The 24135-nt window shown below is 38.2% G+C and overlaps 1 protein-coding gene across 11 annotated transcripts in view; it reads left to right on the top strand.

Moving 5' to 3' along the window:
* KIAA0825 overlaps nucleotides 1-24135 on the top strand; it is a 399794-nt gene that overhangs the window by 266375 nt on the left and 109284 nt on the right. The window lies entirely within an intron of this gene.

Raw genomic sequence — 24135 nt, 5'->3', positions numbered from 1 at the left:
TCAAATCAGAGATGAGAAAAACATCTGAGCTGAGGTTTCATATCCTTGCGATAGTTGACAACAAAGGCTTTGAAGGAATGCTATAGACTGCTCTGAGATAAAAAACATCCACCTACAGGCTGGCAGCTTCTTTTACTGTTCTGGCTAGAACTCTCTCAGTTTCTCTCATTTTTGGCACCTCTTCTAGAAACTTTGGGTGAAAGCAGAGTTGGGCTAACCCCAGTGCCATTAGTCATTTTCCCCAGAAGATAACTTTTCTGAGGAAGCAGAAGGAATAGGCAGGCACATAGCCTTAAACTTTCCTCTTTGTGATCTTGGTTAAAGTTGGTGAGACTGCGAACTTGTTAGTCACCAGGACACTTCTCAGGAGGCTCTGTGATGTTCAAATGCCCCCAAGAACAGGGACATCTCAAAGACGTGTGATGGATTTCTGGAGTAGTGACCCCAGGAGCATGATGACAGGTGGAGTTACCATTGGGCATCATGACAACCTAGAACACCACCAGCAAGAAAATGTTTTTAAATTCATCATTTAGTAATGACTATTAAATGTTTCAATTGAGCACATATTTCTAGAAATTCAGTGAGTGGGTAACTGATATTTTTCACAAATTCTTTTAAGATTGTTCAGAGTGCAGTTGTCCTTAATATAATTTCCTTTGGCTTCTAAATATATTTTTGAGAGGAAAAAAGTCTTATTTTAGTGCATCATTTCCTAGGCATTTGAATTTTAACATGAGCGATATAGAGGATTCTTGTATGAATATATAGTAGATTTTTAAAGTCCCGATTTGACAAATAAGCTGTTGAGCATATATCTCAGTGCCTCAGAATAATTATACTTGTTTTCCAAACAGAAGGAAGATACAGCAGCTGAATTAGTTGCCCATTTTTATTCATAGAATGATAATTAGTGAAGGTATAAAATCTGGCATGTCAGGATTTAAGAAAGAATGCTTGCTTGCTTTTAAGCATCTAGTAAAGTGCTAACTGTCTTTTATATTTCAAAATAACATTGCAGACCTTTGTATATGTCTGCAAAGACTGGTATGTACTATGATTCTAGCTAGGAGTCATTTGAAGACTGAGCTATATAATATTTGTAGCTAGAGGTGATAATGGTGAAGTGGTATAGTAATAGCTCCTATTTATTCAGCACGTGCTATATGGCAGGAATTGGTGGCAGAGGCTTTATACACATTACCTCATTTCATCTTCATAACACTCATTCACAGTACAGGTATTTTATTCCATTTAACATATGAGGAAACTGAGGCTCAGAGGGAATAAATGATTTTGTAGAGCATAGAAGGCTAGTAAAATTCAAGCCTATGCCAACTCTTATTTTAGACAAATAAAAGTCTGGAATTCTGGCTGTGACTGTGAGACTGACCTATGGACTCTAGGGGTCCGAGCCAAGGATGAACCCAAAGGAGAAGCAGAATGGAGGGTTGAGAGACAACTTCTCTGGGTATTGGCCATAGCACTAGGCCGCAGGCCTTCACTGATGCAGCTAGGTTTTCAGCCAAGCCTTGTCTAGGTCCAAAGCTTCTGTTCCTCTCTGTGCTTTGTGACACATCCACTGGGTGGCTGGTACAATGGGACATAGAGATGAGTAGGACATGTCCCTGCCTGCAAAGAGCCTTCATTCCAAAGGAGGAGACTGACACATTAACAGACGTTAATTTACGATGTTTGGTCACTGTACATGCATATTGATTATCAAGGAGCAATGATCCATAGGAGGTAGGGTAGCAGTCAGTGAAGGCTTATTGAGGAGTATATCTGAGCTGAATTTTTTTTAACTCAATTCATTTTGTTACACTTATAGTTGTACAACGATCATCACAACCCAATTTTATAGCATTTCCATCCCAAACCCCCAGCCCATTCCCCCTACCCTCAACCTGTCTTCTTTGGAAACCATAAGTTTTTCAAAGTCAGTAAGTCAGTATCTGTTCTGCAAAGAAGTTCATTGTGTCCTTTTTTTTTTATTATTATTTTCCCACTGTACAGCAAGGGGGTCAGGTTATCCTTACATGTATACATTACAATTACATTTTTTCCCCCACCCTTTGTTCTGTTGCAACATGAGTATCTAGACATAGTTCTCAATGCTATTCAGCAGGATCTCCTTGTAAATCTATTCTAAGTTGTGCCTGATAAGCCCAAGCTCCCGATCCCTCCCACTCCCTCCCCCTCCCCCTCCCCCTTTTTTTAGACTCCATATGAAAGTGATAGCATATGATGGTGGTGTCTCACTGTCTGACTAATTTCACTTAGCATGATAATTTCTAGGTCCATCCATGTTGCTGCAAATGTCATTATTTCTTTCTTTTTAATGGCTGAGTAATACTCCATTGTGTATATGTACCACATCTTCTTGATCCACTCCTCTGTCGATGGACAATTAGGTTGTTTCCATGTCTTGGCTATTGAATATAGTGCAGCAGTGAACATTGGACTATATGTATCTTTTCGAGTCATGGTTTTCTCTGGATAGATGCCCAGGAGTAGGATTGCGGATCAAATGGTAACTCTATTTTCAGTTTTCTGAGGAATTTCCGTACTGTTTTCCACAGTGCTTACACCTATTTACATTCCCACCAACAGTGCAATAGGTTTCCCTTTTTTCCACACCCTCTCCAGCATTTATTGTTTGTAAACTTTTTGATGATGGCTATTCTGCCTGGTGTAAGGTGGTACCTCATCGTGGTTTTGATTTGCAATTCTCTAATAATTAGTGATGTTGAACATCTTTTCATGTGTTTTTTGGCCATTTGTATGTCTTCTTGGGAGAATTGTCTGTTTAGATCTTCTGCCTGTCTTTTTTTTTTTTTTTTTTTTCCTGCCCGTCTTTTGATGGCATTGTTTTTTTTTTTTTTTCTGTTTTTTTTTCTTTTCTTTCTTTTTTTTTTTTTTTTTTTTGGTATTGAGCTGTAGGAGGTGTTTCTAAATTTTGGAGATTAATTCCTTGTCAGTAGCTTCATTTGCAAGTATTTTCTCCCATTCTGTGGGTTGTCTTTTCATTTTGTTTAGGGTTTCCTTTGCTGTGCAGAAACTTAACTGAGCTGAATTTTGAATAACAAATAGTAGTTAAATGCACACACATCTACCTTTACTGCTCATGATCCTTCTTCTGCCACCTCGTCCAAATCTGCTCATCAGAGAGAAAGGTAAGCAACAGATGCATGTTTTCAGCACTCAGAATTTCCCTCAGTCTGACTTTGCAGCCATGTTGACACTCCACTTGATCTACCCTTGTCCTGAATGGCATGCTGACTCCTTGATTAGGGGTTTCTGTTTTGTTATCAGTGCATTAAGCAATGTGCCACTCAGGTGGCAGAATTTGATTATAGTCTTCATCTTTGCTTTCTGAATTGCAATGGGTTTTCTCTGGTGTTGGCTGATGTGTGACCTTTGCGGTTTTTGATGCGGAAAAGTTTGCTTGAGAACTAGCAAAATGAACTAACTCCCACCTTGGCCCCAGCTTTTTCCTTATTCTTTCTGGTTGTGGCTGTATGTGCTCTATTTTAAGAAGGCTAAGCCTATGATTACAGGGCTGCTTTATCTGAGGGCTGTAAAGGGGCGGATCAAAGGTGATACCATCAGCTCTGGCAAGACTAGTCGTTACCTAATGGACTCTTCAGTTTTCATAACTTTCTTAAGTCCAGTCAAATTTGGGTGAAAGCTGGAGAAGTTTAAACCTACTGACCAACTTCATTTAAACCCTTTCTCAAGGTCATCATATGGACAGTAGTGCTCTTTATTGTTGACAACCTGAAACCATATTTTCCGTTACAGAAATTTCAATTGCCTCCTTTTTCGTAACAAAGTACTTCAGTGTGCAAAATTCATGTTTATTATGGGCAGTTTTTTTGTTTTTCTTAATATCTCTGCTTAGAGACATTACCTGGTATATTTAAGGAAATGAGATGACTAGATTTCTTTAACTGGAATGTTAGGAAATTGAGGGTGTGCAAAAATCAAAATAACATAGAAAAGGCCAGAGCATGTTTTTAAATCACTGGTCTTTGGTATTTATTTTTTCATTCAGTGAATATTTGTGAATTGCCAACTGTGGCCTTGACATTGCTTTAAGCTCTTGGACTACATCAGTGAACAGAACAGACAAAAATCCTTGCCTTAAATATATTTGTATTCTAGAATTACCTTCTTCTCTTTGGAGAAGTCAATAATTCTTTAATTTCTAGGCTGAGTTAGAAGTTAATATAAATTATCTGTGCAACTTTTTATTTATTTCAACAATTAGACCATCGTATATAATTCCTCTAATTTTTTTTTCTTCTCCTGTATCCATTTATTTAACAAATGGGTATTAGGCACCCACTGTGCATGAAACACTAGCATGTGTACCTGTTAGAGACCTGCCTTCCAGAAGCTCACAGTCCAGTAAGAGAAACTGAGTGTTATATGCAAATATCCATATGGAAATCCATACAAGGTACATTTAGTAAAAGTCATGCAGTGTTTCTACAGAATTAAGGGAAAGCATGTGCAGGAGAGATGGGAGAGGTGGAGAATGAAGTGGCTGATAATAGATCCTGACAGAGAGGTGGATCATTTAAGTTCAAGAGCAATTATTAGCAGACAGTTTTGCAAGCGAAAGGTAAAGAAGAAAGGGCACATGTGTTTAAATACGAGCAAAATAGCACAACCTGACTGACATGTATTAGTAGCAAAAAGTTGTGTTAAATCCAGATGGTGAAGAGAATTGAATGACAAGCTCCAAGTTTGTATTTATTCAGTAGAAATGAGGGAAGGGAGGGTAGCAATGAATTTTTGCTCTAGAAATGGCACTAAATATATCATAGCTAAAAGAAATCAGCTAATACCTTGCCTGAAAGACATTTGGTCCAGGCTGAGACAGCTTGTGGCAGGTAGAGCAGAAAAGAAGTGTTGGGTGGCAGCTTTCTTTCAGTGTCTTAAGGTACAGTTAAGTATTATTTGGACCAATTTACTCTGGGATGACATAGGCAATGGTGTATCTGTGGACTTTCTCAAGAATGCCAGCCTCTTCCTATATTTGCAGAACACCATTCTATCAAAGGTGACACCTTTATTAAAGAAAGAGCTGTTATAATTAGATATTGGGACACTATAGAAAATTTGAGAACATGAAAGATCTGAGAAGAGAAAAATATCAAATGAGAAAGAGTCTGGTGATTTAGCCCACATTCATATTTTTTATATAAATTTTATATAAGTTCAGTTGGGAGGGTGAATTTAAATATTACTGTTTCTGTTTATGTCAGATCCAGATGAAAAACCATACATCAGTAGACTGTGCAATCCATAAACGATCACTTATTTGCAGTCAGTATGTAAATGAATAACTGGCTGGTTCCTTGCTTAAAATATATATCAAGACTCAATTCCATCAATAAACACTTAGAAAATCAGTAGCTTATTCCTACAGTGCCAATTTGGGTGTCAAATAATCGTGTTTGTGTTTAATTGGTAACCACTCTCTTCTTATGAAGAAAGTACATCAAAAAGATGTGTTGAGCTTTGAAAGTCATAAGCTATGTATAAGGTTATTTTTTAGTTTGGAAGTAATTGTTTTTAAAATATTGATGGGAATCGCTAGGAACTTAATAGGAAAACAGTTAAATAAATTATTAGGGAATAACAAATGGAGTAAACAATTTTTTTTAAGTTAAAACCTCTCCAGATTTGCCAATTGCTGCTGAAATTTTGCCATATCTATATTGGTCTTATTCACACAACAACTTAGGTTGTTCTAAAAATATTTAAGGATCTGTGTATTTTTATGCCTTTATTAGTAATATAACATGAAAACGAATCTTAACCAAAGCATGACTTTCATAATTATTCTGTAAGGGTGTCCTTTATTCCCATAGTAAGTTAATTATGGATCATTTAACATGAGACAGAAAACAGTCCCTACACTGCATAGCAGAGAACTTTAAATTCCATTTTCGGTATTTCCACTGATTAATTGTGACAATGAACAATTTATTTAAGCTCTATGTAACCTCAATTTCTCCATCTGTTAAAAGGAAATAATATCTGTCACAGATATTTTCAGAGTATTCTGGAATCACTGGCATAAAGATACCCCATAAATTGTGAAGGATTATTACTCATCCAAAATGTAATAAAAAAATTTTAGTGTAGTAACCATTCAGCTCAGATTTAAAGTTTCTGAATTTAGAAATCCTTCCTACTTCTGCCTTTTAGTCTTGAATATTTACATTATTTCCTTCAAGCTTCAATCCTCTGAAGGTAATTATCACATTCTTCTGCTTTGTTGAGAATCATTATATTTTATGGCTTCCCTTAGCTTCTATTTTAGGCGCTTTCTTCTTCATTTTACACGCCCTCTCTCCACCCCCAGAATTTTTACACCTTGTGTCTCTTTTCTACTTTGTACTTTTTATATTTTCATTTGCAGATATTCCCTATGATTTTCTTTTCCTTTAAATAGACAATTGTTTACCTTGAAATTGGCTTTTTACACAGTGAAAATTAATGTCACAGTTACTTGCCTGTCACTGGTCATTCCTACAAACATCTCTTAAAATAAAGAGGCAGATTGTATTTTTTTTTAAGCAACCAGCTAAAAATCAACTTGGTTTTTTGAGGATGAAACTGACAAAACAAAAATTAAGAATCAAAATTATGTGAGAGATAAACAGTAACTTTGAATTTCAATATTTCATACCAAGAAGGTTAGCTGTACCAGATTTCCGAGTTGATCATTTCTTTTCCTCAGCTGAAATTGATTTGTGGTTCTACTTTACTCACTTATTAAATTCACATATATTCATGGGTCTGTCTCTGAGCTCTCTGTTCTGCTCAGCTCATCAGCTCATCAGTTTGTCTGTTTTTAAGCAATTTCATAGGATCTTTACTATTATAGCTTTATTGTACATCTTAATATCTGGCAGGGCGAGTCCTTCATTCTTAAGGTGTACTTAGTTACATGTAGCTATCTTCCTCCAAGTGCATTTTTAAAGTAAGTTTGAATCCCTCAAAAAATCTAACCAGAATTTTAATTGGGAGAACTGATGCTGTATTAGGTTGTTTCTGACACCGTCTTATATATTGCCTGGAAAAGTCAAGAAGTGCAACAATATGATCTTTAAAAAACCTTCCCTTAAAAAATTCTGTGATTCTAAAATAAGCAAAAGACAGTTCCTTCATTCCTTCAGTGGGATTACAGTCTAATTGAGAATGTCTTCCACCAGATGAGACAAGCATATTTGTGCAACAGCCTACTGACATTCTGGTGGCAGTCATGCTGAGATGATAGAATGAAGAGGAAGTCAAAATGGGGTGGGATTCTTGGGGAAGACTTCTTGGAGGAATACTTGATTATGTCAGATTTGGCAGGTAGGGAGAATAGGGAACAAGGTAAGGGGCAGGCAGTTTTGAAGAGACCAAAACAGGAAAACATACTGACCACCAGGAGGCATCTGTACAGCAGCTGCTTGGACTTAAGAGAGAAGAAAGGCGAATTTTCCCCCTGCAAGCAGTGGTTCTTAATTAGGGCCAACTTTGTCCCACCCCTACCCTCAGGGTACAGTTGTCAATGTTGGGAGACATTTTTGGTTGTCACAACTGGGAGAAGATGGGTTCCTACTGGCCTTTAGTGGGAAAAGGCTAGGAATGCTGCTAAACATTATACAAAGCACAGGGCAGCTCCCACAACAAAGAATTAACCTGGCCCCAAATGGCAGTAGTGCTGAGGCAAGGAATCCTGACACAGAAGGAGCTTTCAACCCTGGCTGCTCATTGCAGCCGCCTGGGAAACTTGAAAAATATATCCATGTCTGAGCGCCCCAGGCCCTAGAGATTTTGATTTCCTTTGTTAAGAATGAGGCTCTGGATACTGGTTGTTTTATAAGTTTCCCTTGTGATTCTAAATGTGCCGCTAAAGCTGAGAACCAGTGCTCTGGATCCATGTAGATGAGGTGGAGAAATGTTTCAATTTAAGGAACTACTTTTTTTTTGGCCTATTCATTTATGCCATTTTTTAAAAAGTCATATTTCTGTACTTTAAATAGCAGAAAGTTCAAGAACGATTTTGAGTTTGGTGGGTGTGTATAAAATAACTTGACATTCTACTGGAATTCAAGAATATGGCATGTAGTTAAGATGCCATATTCTCCCCTGCATCCACCCAGAAAACTCCATGGTCTGTTAAGACTGCCATTTTGCAAACAAATCTCATAGATATGTATTTTGTCTATTTACAAATCTACTAAAGCAAGCACAATATTTGTGTCATTTATGATTTTTTCTTTATATTGAGACATTGAGAAGTAAAATGTGAGCACAAACTGAACTGTCAATATTTTCATCAAATTATCCAGCTATTTAGTATGACTTGGACAGTATCTTCTTGCCCAAAACACGGATTCAGCTTGGTTTCTCATGTCCTGAAGTTATGTTATTGATTTTGAAATGGGCTTCCTCTGGCAAATGCCAAATCTACGGAGCAGCTGGTGGTGGTTAGTGACCGTCTGCACCAGCAGTCTCATCTCTTTAGCATTGAAAATTAATTTTTCTCATCTTGGCACATAGAGAACACAAGTGTGCCCCTTACCTCATTACCTGAATGTTGCAGTGGCACCAGCAGTGGGGCAGTGGAATGGAGCAGCTATTTGGCCTCAGTAGTAGCAGCATTGGGATGTTACACATGGAAAATGCCCACACCCTTTCCTCTGGAAACAAGAGGTGTGTATTTGCATGGATTCCAGACATCTGATAACAGTGAATATCACATCAAACTCTGGTTCGATTTTTCTTCCCCCTCAAAATGGTGTGTCTCTATATTCAAAAGATTAATGTGTCCTGCCAAACACACTCTTGATAAATTAGTATCGGATTGCTCCATGAACAAATTTTGGAGCTGAGTTCCCAGAGCTCAGGAATCTGGTCATTTAAATCCTTCACAGATTTAAATGTGCCTAAGGTTTTAGTTTTACCATAGTATAAGGAACTGTTTCTAGTACAATAGAGAGAATTCTAGGCTGAGAATGGATAAACCTGGGGTTTGATCTTGGATCCACCAGGCGTGTTGTTTAATATTCTTTATTTCATGGTCATTAGGTACTAATCATCCCTCACCTGGAATCCAGTAAAAAAATGCCCCTAACTGGTCTTCTGAACTTCAGTTTCATTCTTCTTAAATCTACCTTCTACTCTGCTCCCAGCATGAACCTTCTAAAGTATAAAACTAATCCTGCCACTCCTCAGGCCACCAAATGTAGCTGGGAAGACTGAGTTTCTTGTACAGATTTTATTTGATGCTTTCTGTCCCCTGGGTCTTCATTCATGTTGTCCTTTCTGCCTAAAACATATTTCTCCATTCCTTTTTCCTGGTTAATCCTCCTCATGATTTTAGTTGCAGCTCAGGAATTTCCTCATCCTATGAGCCAGCTGATTTTAAGTGCCCTTCCATAGGCTCCCTTCACTTCCTTTGCAGTTATCACATTGTATGACAACTACCTGTTAATACTGGCCTTCCTATGAAGGTAGGGTTAGGCTCTTTGAGGACCCAGTCCTAATTATCACCCCTTCATGATGCCTGCAAAGAATGTGCACTTGGTAGGAACAGTATGGAAAAGGAGAGAACAAGGAAGTGTGAGAAGAGAAAAGGGAAGAAGCAGTGTGATGGAGTGAAGATAGGATGGTATAGGATAGAAAAAGAAAAGGAGGAAGGAAAGGGGTGATGGATGATATAGTTGATCTATGGTGATTTCTAAGATTGAATGCATTTTAAGGGTTGTGACTCTGTACCACTGTAATACTCCATGTCAACACTACTCTTTCCACAGTGTTTTATGTATTGTGCCACACTCATCCCTACACTGTCCTTTGGGTTTGAGTGGATTGCCCAGCAGTGGATGTTTATTAGAAGGGCAAAATCAAGATCACAGTGGACTTTTCAAACCTCTCTAAATTTTGTTTCTTATTAAATTTTGCCAATCTTATTTTGAGGTTTTTGTAGTTCGTATTAGTCTCTTGATATCTCCTAGGGATCTTACTTGGATATAACACCTCGTAATGTATAAATAGTGTTTATTTAAGAATATATGAGTATCTCACAGTTCCCATTGTGCCTCAGCAGGTTAAGGACCCAGCTAGTATCCATGATGATGCAGGTTCGATCCTTGGCCTCGCTCAGTACGTTAAGGATCCAGTGTTGCTGCAAGCTGTGGCATAGGTCGCAGATGCAGCTCAGATCTGGTGTTGCCATGGCTGTGGTGTAGGACTCAGTTGCAGCTCTGATTTGACCCCTAGCCTGGGAACTTCCGTATGTCGCAAGTGTGGGTGTAAAAAGAAAAAAACAAAAAAGAATATATGAGTATCTACAAAATTTGCTAAATTTTTCTTAGAGCTGATTACTAATGCATACTTAATTACAATAAGTAATAGTAATTAAGGGCTTTATTAAACCTGCCAATTAAGTGTCTTAGGCTCATGTATAAATTCTGAGGGGGCTGCCCAGGGACAGGTGACCAGAGCAACAAAACCCCTACATTTTCAATGACACCTCAAGACTGTCCAGACTCAGTAATGCTCTGCCTGACAGGTTTCTGGGGTCCACTCCATGCCATTGCTCAGCATGAACACTTGATGCCATTTCTTTCAATATTTATTTGTAGATTTCACAGGCAACAGAAGTGCCTCACCACAGGGGCTTATCTGGCTGGTGGGGATGAGGGAGTATTTTGTAGATACTCATATATGACACTTTGTTTCATAAGAGGAAAACTCATATCAAAAAAAAAAAAGTTGAAAATAAATACATTGAGGTGTATTTTGGGTAAATGGCCCATAGTTGATTTTCCTTCAGAAAGGGGCAAAAAACAAGCAGGTAAATGTTCTCTTTGGACAGAAACTAGAAGGCAGGAAATCCTGTGCAGCGTCACCATGAACACTTCCAAGTGTATTAATGCCATTGGAATAATAAATTTGATATGGTGGGAAAAAAAAATAAAAATAAATTCTGAGGGGGCAAAATTTTATATTTATTTTGATAAAGATAAAAAAATGATACTGCAGTTCCCAGGTGGTGCAACAGATTAAGGATCCAGTGTTGTCATTGCAGTAGCTCGGGTTCAGTCCCTGATCCCAGAACTTCTGCATGCCATGGATGCATGCCCCCTCAAAAAGAAGTGATATTGAAATAGCTAATTTATATTATGTGACTATTTGGTTTTCATATTAGAGAAAAACCAAGGATAAGAGATGGGGAAATACATAATATATGTAGTGACTCCCCATTCAGAGGGCCACATAGGTGGGAACAAAATTGAAAATTGAAATTATTCAGATAATTTGAGAAAAAATAGAATTGTCATTTAACTATACATATTTAACTTTGAATATCTAAAAGGTACCTTTTAACTTCATTTACTACCAGAAACCTGACCTAAGCAGTAGTGATCATTCAAGATAATTCAACATAGCAGTTATTTCTACCAGTGACAAACTATCATAAATACGAGTCACTTAAATTTCTGTACCCTCAGCACTACAAGAAACTTTGATGGAGCTCCAAACTCAGTTTTTCATACCAAGAAAGATCTCAACTAAATAAGTTAGTGTCAATCAATATTATTTTTAAGAAACATTCTTTTTTTTTTTTTTGGCTTTTGTCTTTTTAGGGCCACACCCCTGACATATGGAGGTTCCCAGGCTAGGGGTGTAATTGGAGCTGTAGCCACCAGCCTAGGCCACAGCCACAGCAATGCCAGATCCAAGCTGCATCTGCAACCTACACCACAGCTCATGGCAACACCAGATCCTTAACCCACTGAGCAAGGCCAGGGATGGAACCCACAACCTCATGGTTACTAGTCAGATTCATTTCCTCTGAGCAACAATGGGAACTCCAAGAAACATTCTTGATAGAATCATTCAACTTCATAGTTAGATGCTATCTTTTCCAGGTCCTTGGAAAATATAGTAAACATACAGTAGTATAGTTAGTGTTTCTAAATTTCAATTTCTCATACCTAATTTTGTACATTAAAATATTTATGGAGTTTCTGTCATGCTGCAGCGGAAACAAATCTGACTAGGAACCATGAGGTTGCGGGTTCGACCCCTGACCTCACTCAGTGGGTTAAGGATCTGGCGTTGCTGTGAACTGTGGTGTAGGTTGTAGACATGGCTTGGATCTGGCATTGCTGTGGCTGTGGTGTAGGCAGGCAGCTGTAGCTCCAATTACCCCCTAGCCTGGGAGCCTTCATGTGATGTGGGTGCAGGCCTAAAAAGCAAAATAAATAAATGAAGAAATAAAATAAAATATTTATAACTCAGTGCAAACAAATTGTGAAATGTCTCAGCCAGGAATGCTGTTAGGTCCTTATTCTCATTATACAATAAGATTGACTGTTAGAGGCAATTTAATTCATTAACTCAAAAATTTGTTTATAGGGCCAAGTGTTCATTTTTACATATTTTAAAAAATTTTATTATAGTTGATTTACAATGTCCTGTTGATTTCTGCTGTACAGCAAAGTGACCCAGTTACATATATATATGTGTGTGTGTGTGTGTGTGTATGTGTGTATATATAATAATTTATATATATAAATTCTTTTTCTCACATTCCTCCATCAGTTTCCATTACAAGTGACTAGATATAGTTCCCTGTGCTATACAGCAGGATCTCGTTGCTTATCTACTCCAAAAGCAATAGTTTGCATCTACTAACCCCAAATTCCCAGTCCATCCCACTCCCTCCTCCTCTCCCTTGGCAATCACAAGTTTTGTTCTTTTTTTTCTAATTCTTTTAGGCAGTGGGTTAAGCTGTTGATGAAAGGTTTTTCTTCTTTTTTGAGGAAGGGCTGTATTGCTATGAACTTCCTCTAAGCACTGCTTTTGCAACATCCCATAGATTTTGAATGGTTGTGTTTTCATTACCATTTGTCTCAAGGTATTTTTTAATCACAAATTAATTTTTAATTAAATTAAATTTTAAATTATTTCAATTTTAAATTAAATTAATAAAAATTAATTTATTTTTAGATTAAATAAATTTAATTTATTTTGATTTCCTCATTGTCCCTTTGGTTTTTTAGTAGCATGTTGTTTAGTCTCCATGTAGTCCAATTTTTCTCATTTATTTTCCTATGATTGATTTCTAACTTCATGTCATTGTGGTCAGAGAAGATACTTTAAATAATTTTTATACTCTTAAGTTTGTTGAGGTTAGTTTTTTTCCCGTATGTGGTCAGTCCTTGAGAATGTTCCATGTGCACTCAAACAGAATATGTATTCTGATTTTTTTTGGATGTAATGTCCTGAAAATGTCAATGAAGTCTAACTTTTCTTTTTTTCTTTTTTATTCTTTTGGTTTTTGTCTTTTTAGCCTCCACCTGCGCATGTGGAGGTTCCCAGGCTACCGGTCAAGTCAGAGCCGTAGCTGCTGGCCTACACCCCAGCCACAGCAATTCAGGATACAAGCCAGTCTGTGACCTACACCATAGCTCATAGCAGTGCTGGATCCTTAGCCCACTAAGTGAGACCAGGGATCGAACCCACAACCTCATGGTTACTAGTCGGGTTCATTAACCACTGAGCCATGACAGGAACTCCCCAAGTCTAACTTTTCTATTGTGTCATTTTAGGATCTCTGTTGCCTCATTTAGGACAGAAAATGTGACTAGGGTGTTAGTCTCCTACTCTTATTGTATTCCCATCAATTTCTCCTTTCATGTCTGCTCATATTTGTTGTATGTATCTGGGTGCTCCTATATTAGGGGCATATTTATTGACAAGTGTAATATCCTCTTCTTGAATAAATCCTTTTATCATTAAATAGTGTCCTTTGTCATTCTTCATTGCCTTCATTCCAACATCTACTTTGTCTGATATGAGTATTGCAACTCCTGCTTTCCTGTAGTTTCCATTTGTGTGAAATATATTTTTTTGCATCCACTCACTTTCAATTTATATGTGTCCTTTGGCCTAAGATAAGTCTCCTATAGGCAGCCTATTGTAGGCTCCTAGTTTTTTTTTATCTAGTCTGCTACTCTATGTCTTTTGTTTTTGTTGTTGATGTTGTCTTTTATTTGCTCTTTTTATTTTTTAAATTATCATACATTAAAATTGACTTTTTGACATACAGTTTCATAAATTTTAACACATGTATAGATTACCCAATACAGAATGGTTCCATTACCCTCAAAACACTCTCTCAGGCTGCCTATTTGTACTTGCACCCTCCCCCACCCCATCCCCTGGCAACCACGGATCTGCTCTCCACCACTATGGTTTTGTCTTTTTAAGACTGTTATATAAACAAATGATGCAGTATAATTTTCAACATTGGCTCCTTTCCCTCATCGTGATGCCTTTAGGTCCTGTAAGTGTTTAGGGGTATCCATAGTGCCTTCTTTCTCCTGGCTGAGTGTGGTCCAGTGTTCACTCATCCCCCAGTGCCAGGACATTCAGGTAATTTCTAGCCTGAGGCAATTATGAATAGAGCTTTCTGAACATTTGTGTACAAGTTGCTCTGTGTTCATAAGTTTTGGGTAAATACCTCTTGATGTGTCCTCCTCTTTGTCTTCTAGAGTAGGATATCTTTTTTAAGGTTTCCAGTCCATTTGGTTAAAGATTGCTCAGCTTGCTTTAGTTGTGAATTTTGTTGTTTTTAGGAGAGAAGTTGAGCTCCAGTCCTTCTATTCTGCCATCTTAATTCCATCTCCCCCTACTCTATGTCTTTTGAATGGAGCATTCAGTTCATTGACATTTAAGGTTAATTGTTAATAAATATGTATATATTGCCATTTTAAACCTTGTTTTCTACTTGAGTCTATATTTCTCCTTTGTTCCTTTCTTTTTTTTGGTTGGATGATTTCCTTTTATGCTTGTATCCTCTTTAGTTTTTGTGAATGTATTGTTGGGTTTTGATTTGTGGTGCCCTGTTTTTTCAAGGATGTTAACCCCTTCCTGTATCTGCTAGCTTCAGCCTCATAGTCACATAGGTTCAAACACATTCTAAAAAAAAAAAACTAGATTTCCTTACTAGCCGTCCCCACATTTTATGATTTTGATGTCCTTTTTTAATATCTTCATGAATATCCTTTTGCTCTTCCATGTGTTTATCATTGCTTTTACAATTGTTGTTGTTGTTTTTTTTTTTCTTTTAGATCTGTATACTGGCTTATTTAAGTCATTACTTTCCAATTTTGATTTCCTCCATCCTATTTCTTCTCTATCATTTTTATTTAGAGAGCCCTTTCAGTGTTTCTTTTAGAACAGGTTTAGTATTGCTGTACTCTCAGTTTTTGTTTGCTGATGATATTCTTTACTTCTCCTTCTATTTTAAATGATATTCTTGCCAGGTATAATATTCTAGGCTGCATATTTTTCCCTTTTAGAACTTTGAGTATACATTGCCACTCTCTCTGGCCTGTAGTGTTGCTATAGAGAAATCAGCCGATAGCCTTATGGGTTTTCCCTTATAATTCTTTGTTTTTCTCTTGCTGCCTTTAGAATACTGCCTTTATCTTTAATTTTGCCATTTTATTTTAATGTGTCCTGGTGTGGACCTGTTGGGATTCAACTCATTTGGGGTCCTCTCTGCTTCCTGTATCATGATATGTTTCCTTTAGATTTGGAAAGTTTTCAGCCATTTCTTTGAAGGTATTTTCAATACCCTTTTCTTTTTCTTCTCCTTCTGAGATCCCTATTATGCTAGATTGGCTTGCTTTATATTATCCTGTAGATCTCTTAATGTTGCTTTCATGTTTTTCCATTTGGTTTTCTGTCTGCTGTCCTGATTGGGTGATTTCCATTATTCTATCTTCCAAGTCACTAGGTTGTTCCTCTGCATTATTCATTCTATTCTTCAGTGCCTTTAGAGCTTGCATTTCTGCAAATGAATTGTTTAATTTTTCTTGGATCCTCCTTATATTTTCTGGTTCCTTTCTAAAGTAATCTGCATTACTGTTCATATCTACTCTTAATTCCTTCATATTTGCTCTTAATTCCTTCAGTATTTTCACTATCTCCTTTTTTTTTAATTTTATTTTCCCACTGTACAGCAAGGGGATCAAGTTATCCTTACATGTATACATTACAATTACATTTTTTCCCCACCCTTTGTTCTCTTGCAACATGAGTATCTAGACAAAGTTCTCAGTGCTATTCATCAGGATCTCCTTGTAAATCTATTCTAAGTTGTGTCTGATAACCCCAAGCTCCCGATCCCTCCTACTCCCTCCCTCTCCCATCAGGCAGCCACAAGTCTTTTCTCCAAGTCCATGATTTTCTTTTCTGAGGAGATGTTCATTTGTGCTGGATATTAGATTCCAGTTATAAGTGATATCATATGGTATTTGTCTTTGTCTTTCTGACTCATTTCACTCAGTATGAGATTCTCTAGTTCCATCCATGTTGCTGCAAATGGCATGATGTCATTCTTTTTTATGGCTGAGTAGTATTCCATTGTGTATATATACCACATCTTCCGAATCCAATCATCTGTCGATGGACATTTGGGTTGTTTCCATGTCCTGGCTATTGTAAATAGTGCTGCAATGAACATGCGGGTGCATGTGTCTCTTTTAAGTAGAGTTTTGTCTGGATAGATGCCCAAGAGTGGGACACTATCTCCTTTTTGAACTCACTGTCTGTAAAACTGCAGAAGTCTGTTTCATTGCTTGCTCCTTCAGAGGAATCTTTTGTTCTTTAACTGGGAATGGTTCTTGAGCTTTTTCATTTTGCTTATATTTTTCTTATTTTGTGAGTTTAGCAAAAACAACTACTGTATTCTTAGAGGGCTATTTATATGTGAGAGCACCCCTGGCTATTTTGTGAGGGCTTACTATTTATTTTTGGCATGAGGGCCGCTTTTGGTTTGGATGCTTTCCTAAGTGTGCACAGGCTGTTATCCCCTTGATAGGATGCTGCACATACTTCTAGGGAGATGAGGCAATGGTAGGGCTAGTAGTCAGTGCCTGGTTTCTGGGCTCTTGACTGTGACAGTGATCCATGGGAAGGTGGCAGAGCCTGCACCTAGTTGCAGGGCCGTGTGAAACGGCAGTGACCCTTAGGCAGGTGTTGGCAGTGCCCAGAGTGTTTGGCAGTGGCAGCAGCAGGTTGTGTGCATTCCCAGATGAGTGAGAGCAACAATAGGTGGTGCTCATTTGCAGTGCCCTCCTCTGTGCTGACCTCTGAGGTGGCTAGGGCCACAGGTAGTACCTGTTCATGGTCCCCTAGTGTTGGCGGGCCAGGCCCACCTCTGGAGTCTGAGATGACTGTGGTCGTTTGCCCCCACTGCTTGTAGACCATGCAAGAGGCTCCCCATTGTGTGTAGCCTGAACAGGAGGTGGTGCCACTCGTAGCCCATGCAAGAGGTACCTTATCACCTATAGCCCTACCCTACAAGAGTCCATGCATGTGCATAGAAAGATATTCCAATGGTGGTCCACCCCTCCTTCTCTCACCCTCCCCAAAAGTGATGCCTTGCTTCTACTATGGGCCCAGATCTCCTCTTGGTTTCCCTCGGCTGTGATATTCTGCTCCCCAGCTCTTGGTGCACCACTCCTTAGCCCCTCAGACTGTCTCCACACAGCTAACCCTAGTCCTCTCCCCATAACTGACCTCTGGAGCCTGAGTCTCAGCACCCAGCCCCCTTCTGAGTGTCTCAGGCTCTGGTGTCCCAGAAGGTGGTACCAATGGTCTGTGTGGCTCTCTCTCTCTCGGCATTGCCCTCCTCCATCCAGCTGTTGTGCTTTTCTCTGAGGCTTTGAGGTTCCTCTGTTTTGGCTGATTTCCCTGTCAGTTAGGTGGTTCTCAGGGTATGGGTTCCCTTCCTCTTTCTCAGCTCCCTCTCAGGAGTTCTAGTCCCATCCTGATTCCTTTCTCACTCTCTCTCTCTCTTTTTTTCCCTTTTGTTCTACCCAGTTTTGTAGAGGCTTTCTTCCCCTTTTTGAGGTTTAAGGTCTTCCAGTGTTCATTAGGTGTTCTCTGTGAATCATTCTACATATAGATGGGTTTTTGACTTGTTTGTGGGAGAAGGTGAGCACAACTTACTCCTCCACCATCTTGATCCCACCTCACTTTGACATATTTATACTATTATAACATCAATATGTCTCATTGTCTTTCTGGCAGAAGTAAAGCCAGTTTCACTAACTGATTAAATCAGTGCTACATTATTGATTCCTGTTTCACATTCATTAATATGCCAGGAACCACATGTCAACTCAATGTCTTACTAGATAGGATCAGTAGATTGTACTTCCTATACATTTTGGTTAAATACAGTTTCAGTACCACATCTTCATATACTGATTTTTAAATTCGATATTGTAAAATAGGGGAACTAGAACATTTTCTTGATGAGTTTTCCAGAATCAAATTCCTTATTCTGTTATCTGTAAGTTTTTAATAATTAATATACTGAAGTTTGATCCTCCAGGTCAGTCCACATTTTTTGATAGGCAAACTTGATCTTTTCTAGAGGATTATAGTATTTTGAGTAAGCTCATAATTTAAATTAGAAGGGAGTTAAAATTTTAGATAGACATGTGAAAAGAGAGAAGAAAAAAGACAGATTTATGAAAAATAGGAAAGAAAATATGAGAGAAATACAAAGTAGGGCAAAATACAAAGTGGCTTTATTTCCCTTCCCAAAATATTTACATTTATTGAAAAAAAAACTTTCATAGATTATTAGTTTATGTAGGTTCCCTCAGTCTTTAATATTAAACTAATGTTTTAAATAAGAATGCTAGGCTCTCCACTCAATCTTTAGTTTCTTTCCCCTTAAACTGAAATCTTTCTATTTCTGCTCATACTTATTTTTGTATCATTCCAGTGAATCTCCAATTTACAATTAAGGTGTTTGAGGGTTTTTTTTGTAAGTCATTAAAAGTTAAAGTATCTTTTTTTTTTAAAAAAAAAGGGGGGGAATATTATTCTTGCAGTAATGTTTCACTAAATTAGAAATACTCAAACCAACCCTCAAAACCCTACTTGGCCCATTTTTAGTAAAACAATCAAACTAGTATTTTAAGGTAACATCAATATTTCCAATATTCTGAATTTCAAAGTCTGCTGGCAGGCTCCTTATTGAAGCACAGATGTCAGACAGGTGAGAAAAGCTTTACTTTCATTGCTTTTTCTTTCTTTTTGAACAGAAACCTGAAATTTCCCTTTGTGCACCCCCTCATTTAGTCACCATTTGCCTCCTTCGGTCACACTTCCTGGTTTTTACATGTCTTCCTTACTGAGGGCTTTACATAAATAATGTGGCTGGTCCTCAGTGGGAATCCTCTTGGGTCTGGGATGGTCTGTATCACCAGAATGAAGGCCAACAAGTATATTTCCTCACTGTTGAGATTTCCAAGGGGGCCCAATAAATAGCATTCCTCTTCCCCACCTGGGCTGCGAACAATTGAGAAATACAATAGTGTATTAGATGCAACCAAAAATCTCCTCTTTGCTCTGAGAGACCAGAATGGAAGAGGCAGGTTTCTGAACCATACGCTGAACACAAATCTGGCCGTGTGCTCCCCTGTCCAAAGCCTTCATAGAAGCCCTGTTTCCTAGAGGATCCCATCCTGAGGTCTTCCCAATACATGTAACATCAGCCAGTCTGAATACCTTTCTTTCTTCACCTCACAGCTTGGTTTCTTTGTAGACTTTGAAGTTTTTACCCAGACTAGAAAACAAATTGCTTTCGCCATCCTCCCTCTGCAATCACTTTTCCCTCTGCTCTGATGCTGCCATTTTTCTGCTCAAATCTGTTCATCCCTCAGGGCCATTTCACAGGGGATAAGCGCCCACCCCCAGACTTTTGGCATTTTTCCAGGGTTTGTCTAATTATTTGGGCATCTCTCTTTGATAGGAATTTGTCACATTTTGGGATGATTATTTTTTGCTTGTTCCTTTCCCTTCTCCAGAGAAGGGACCATGTCTTACTCATCATTATATTTCTAGGTCTAGCTCAGTATCTGGCACATAACACTAAACAAATTTGTTGTAATAAGATTCTATTTCTTATTATCCAACATTAATGATGTTGACATACACAAACATTTCCCCAAACCAGTCATTGTCAGGCTGGGTACAGTCTCAGTAATTAATAACATCTGTTTTTGTTTTTTTTTTTCCTCAACACTTCTAATCTGATATTTAAGTGGCAGAAAAAAATTTTCATCTGGGCTTGTCAAACCCCACATTCTTTCTGTTCCACCTCTGGCTTCCTGTAATAAATGGCCTTGCAATGCAAATACTTCCATATTCTATATGGAAAGATCACCCTTACTGCACCAATTCCCTTTTCTCAGGAAAGAAATCTATGTTGGTGAAAGAAAGAAAGAAAGAAAAGGAAGGAAGGAAGGAAGAAAACTAACCTGGGCAATTGGGAAACTCACTAGGTAAATATTAAAAGAAACAGCTATAAAGCCAAATGCAACTTTAAAACAATAAATAACACAAGGCAGGATATCGAACAATATTTGCCATGCCTGTAGCCACTCTTGTTCTTAGTCTAATTTTCTTTCTTAGTTTATGTTCTTTCATTACACTGTGAGTTAGACTTCTATACATTACTCCACACTTAATAAAGATATTTCATTTTTCCTGGTGTGCTTCCAGAGACCTAGCATGCAGTGAAGGTTTTATAGTCCTGTGCAGTACAGCAGATGTCATTCCATTTGCCTAAGTCCTGCTGACATTTGGAGATGTGGATTAATTGAGCTACAGAATGAAATTTAATTAAAATTAAATACAGACTTGGCCATTGTATCTGTTCATTTCCTGCACTCTAGTGTGTGTATTTGCAGGCAGCGCCATAGTTAATTTGTTTAATCAGGATGCTCTGTGGGGGAAGCTGCACTTTGTTTTATGCTGAAAGACTGAAGGTGTGGTGGATGCCAGGTTGGATTTCATTACACACAATGCGAGCTGTGTAAATGATGCTACTGATGAGCCTTGGAGGGCTACCTGAGGGAGCAAGGTGGCTCCCTATGAACCTGTAGATAGACCACTTGTCAAGGTTTAGGGATGGCTTTTAAATGGACATTACAGGACCACAGGAATCTCATCTATTACCCATTAACATGTAGCCACAGTATTTGTTCATTCAGACATTCATTTATCCATTCATTCAACCAAACTTTTTTGATTACCAACTGTGTGTTAGGTCCTAAATTTAAGGTAGGCAGTGTATTTAATGATAATCATCTTCTTTCTGCCAGTAAACCCAGTGGGGGAAGTTTGGCATTTCTTGAGGATACAGTTTTTAGAGCAAGAGAATATAAGATATTTGAATGTCATTCCAAAGTAAGGAGAAACTGTACTACTTTAGGTTATGATGAGATTGCATAAGGGTGAGTAGGTAAGTCGCACCCTTTTTTGAGATCCATTTCAAAGGCTACCTCATTCTCGGGGCCTTTCCTGATTGATGCAGTGGGAAATGAGCACTATTCCAACAACTATGAGCACTATTCCAACAACTATCCAATGTACCAAGGAGCTCTTTATGTTTTATCCATATATCTGTCTATCCCCTTTTCTAGATTATAAACTTTTTGTCAACTTCTTTTTAATCTTGAAAAGTGCTTAAGCTAGTACATCATATGCACAGTGCACGCAATGACTACCTTTTTTTTCTTTAATTGAAGTGTAGTTGCTTTACAATGTTGTGTTAAATATTGTAATATTGTGTTAGTTTCAGGTGTATAGCATAGTGATTTATTATTTTTGCAGATTATATTCCACTATAGGTTATTACAAAATAATGGGTATAATTCCCTGGGCTAGTCAGTAAATCCTTGTTTCTTATCTAGTTTATGTATAATAGTTTGTATCTGTTAATCCCATACTCCTAATTTGTGTCCCCACCCCAAAGACTTTTTTTCCTTTTTTTTTTAGGGCTGCACCTGCGGCATATGGAAGTTCTCGGGCTAGGGGTTGAATCAGAGCTGCAGCTTCCAGCCTATACCACAGCAACACTGGATCCAAGCCATGTCTGCAACCTACATGGCAGCTTGCAGCAACACCGGATCCTTTAACTCACCAAGCAAGGCCAGGGATTGAACCCACAACCTCATGGATACTAGTCAGATTCTTAACCTTCTGAGTTACGACAGAAACTTCAAAGACTACTTTTTAAATGTGTCATCAAGCATGTGTATTCCTGGGTGGTGGATCTTTGCTCTCATAGTGGTCTAACATCACTTCCTCCTTTTTGAGACAACAGTCCCCTGCCTCCCATGGCTATGTACCTCATGTAAAGGTGAGCGAGCTGAAGGCTGAAGGCTCTGCATGGCCACTGTGATTAACTCAGAAATGGACTTATGATCCACAACAGCCTAATCAGGGCCAATAATATTAAATTCCAAGGCTTTGAGTTCTCTTCAGTTGTACACAAAAAGAGGTGACCCACAAAAGTTATCCTTTAGCTTTGCACTCGAACAGAATAAACTGACAAATCCTCATACATTCTTTTCTCCCCGGCATTTCTGTGACTAAAAGGGTCATGAAGAATCATCCAACAATTTCTAAGCGTGAGAAAGATAGCTCGGTCACTCATACTGATAATCAACCGTAGGTTTTACAAAAACCCTAAAAAGGAAATGCCACAACCCTATTCTATTCTATTTGCCAATGTTAACTAATCTTACCACCTAGAAATTGTTCTTTACCTTCCTATTGTACATGAAAATTGTGAGTTTTTATGACTAAAGTAAGATTTGTCCCAATTGAGCTATGTTGCTTCTAGCTATAGACTCAAATTGGCTCAATAAATGGGCACACCATGTTTTTCTGGCACATTTTTTTCTATTCTAAGCCAAATACACCTATTTTATATAGGCAACATTCTATTCATCCTTGGAATTATGGCAAAGTAAGCCTAACGTATTTCCTTGCATATCTTTTGTGAACTTAAGCCTGCTTTTTTCTTATCTTCATCACATCCATAAATGTGATGATGTTGATGGATAAGGAAATAGTCAAAAAGAAAAAACAGTTGTTCCCTGGTGGCCTAGTGGTCAAGGATTTGGTGTTGTCACTGCTATGGCTCAGGTTACTGCTGTGGGTCGGGTTGGATCCCTGGCTGGCCATGGCCCAAAAAAGGAGAAAAAATAAGAAAATGTATGTTGTGTTTTTAGCTCTCAGGAAAGAGACTGATTTGGGTTATTGAACTATGGAGTCTTTGAGAGAAACACCCATGTTTACTTCATCAGCATCATAACCAGCATCATCTAGCAGTTACATAGCATGGGATAGAGACTCAATAAATATTTGTTGAATGAACAAATGAATGAGAATATAAGAGCAGGTTTTTGTTAATTTTAGACTTTATTTATTCAATAGATATTTATTGAGTATCTACCATATATATGGCACTGTGCTATGGATTTTGAGGGCTAAATGAGTGGTCCTCAGTAAGTTTACACTAGAGAAGGAAAAATCAAATTTTCACAAGTGTAGCTAGAAAACAATTTATACCATAAGAGGCATAAATAAAGTGTAACAGGAAAAAAAATGCTTACTGAGAAATTGTGTGCCACTTATTCCTCAGAGTGCTTCTTCTTTTTTAAGATTGGGTTTCTGGGGAGTTCCCGTTGTGGCACAGTGGAAACAAATTCTCATAGTATTCATGAGGATGTTGGTTTTATCCCTGGCCTCGCTCAGTGGGTTAAGGATCTGGTGTTGCCATGAGCTGTGGTATAGGTTGCAGATGCGGCTTGGATCCTGTGTTACTGTGGCTGTGGTGTAGGCTGGCAACTGTAGCTCTGATTTGACCCCTAGCCTGGGAACCTCCATATGCCATGGGTGCATTTAAAAAAAAAAAAAAAAAGATTGGGCTCCTGATATATATCTGTGCATGTGTGGCTAAATAGAGAGGCAAGTCATTTCTTTTCTCTAGAATGTATCTTAAAGATTTTCCTTTGATATGGGCTGCAGCTGCTATCAAAGTCTCATTTGGCCCAATGCCTTTGGTCAAAAAGAGTCACCGTGTTTCTGTTTGTGACACAGCAGACCAGTCTGTGGCTGTTGTGGGTTCTGAGTAGTCAACAGTTTGGCCACATTTTTGACATTGTACTTCAGTGCTCCTTTATAGAGTTGCCCCTCCCCCTTTCCTTGTGGTTGCCCCACTTG

This window comes from Sus scrofa, chromosome 2, assembly GCF_054392235.1.
Source record: "Sus scrofa isolate SSC_HxYL_T2T_F1_AM1 chromosome 2, Sscrofa_HxYL_maternal_Yorkshire_Landrace_v2.0, whole genome shotgun sequence".
Classification (NCBI taxonomy): Eukaryota; Metazoa; Chordata; class Mammalia; order Artiodactyla; family Suidae; genus Sus; species Sus scrofa.
The sequence above is the reverse complement of the archived record's forward strand: the minus strand, read 5'-3'. Positions and strand labels throughout refer to the sequence as shown.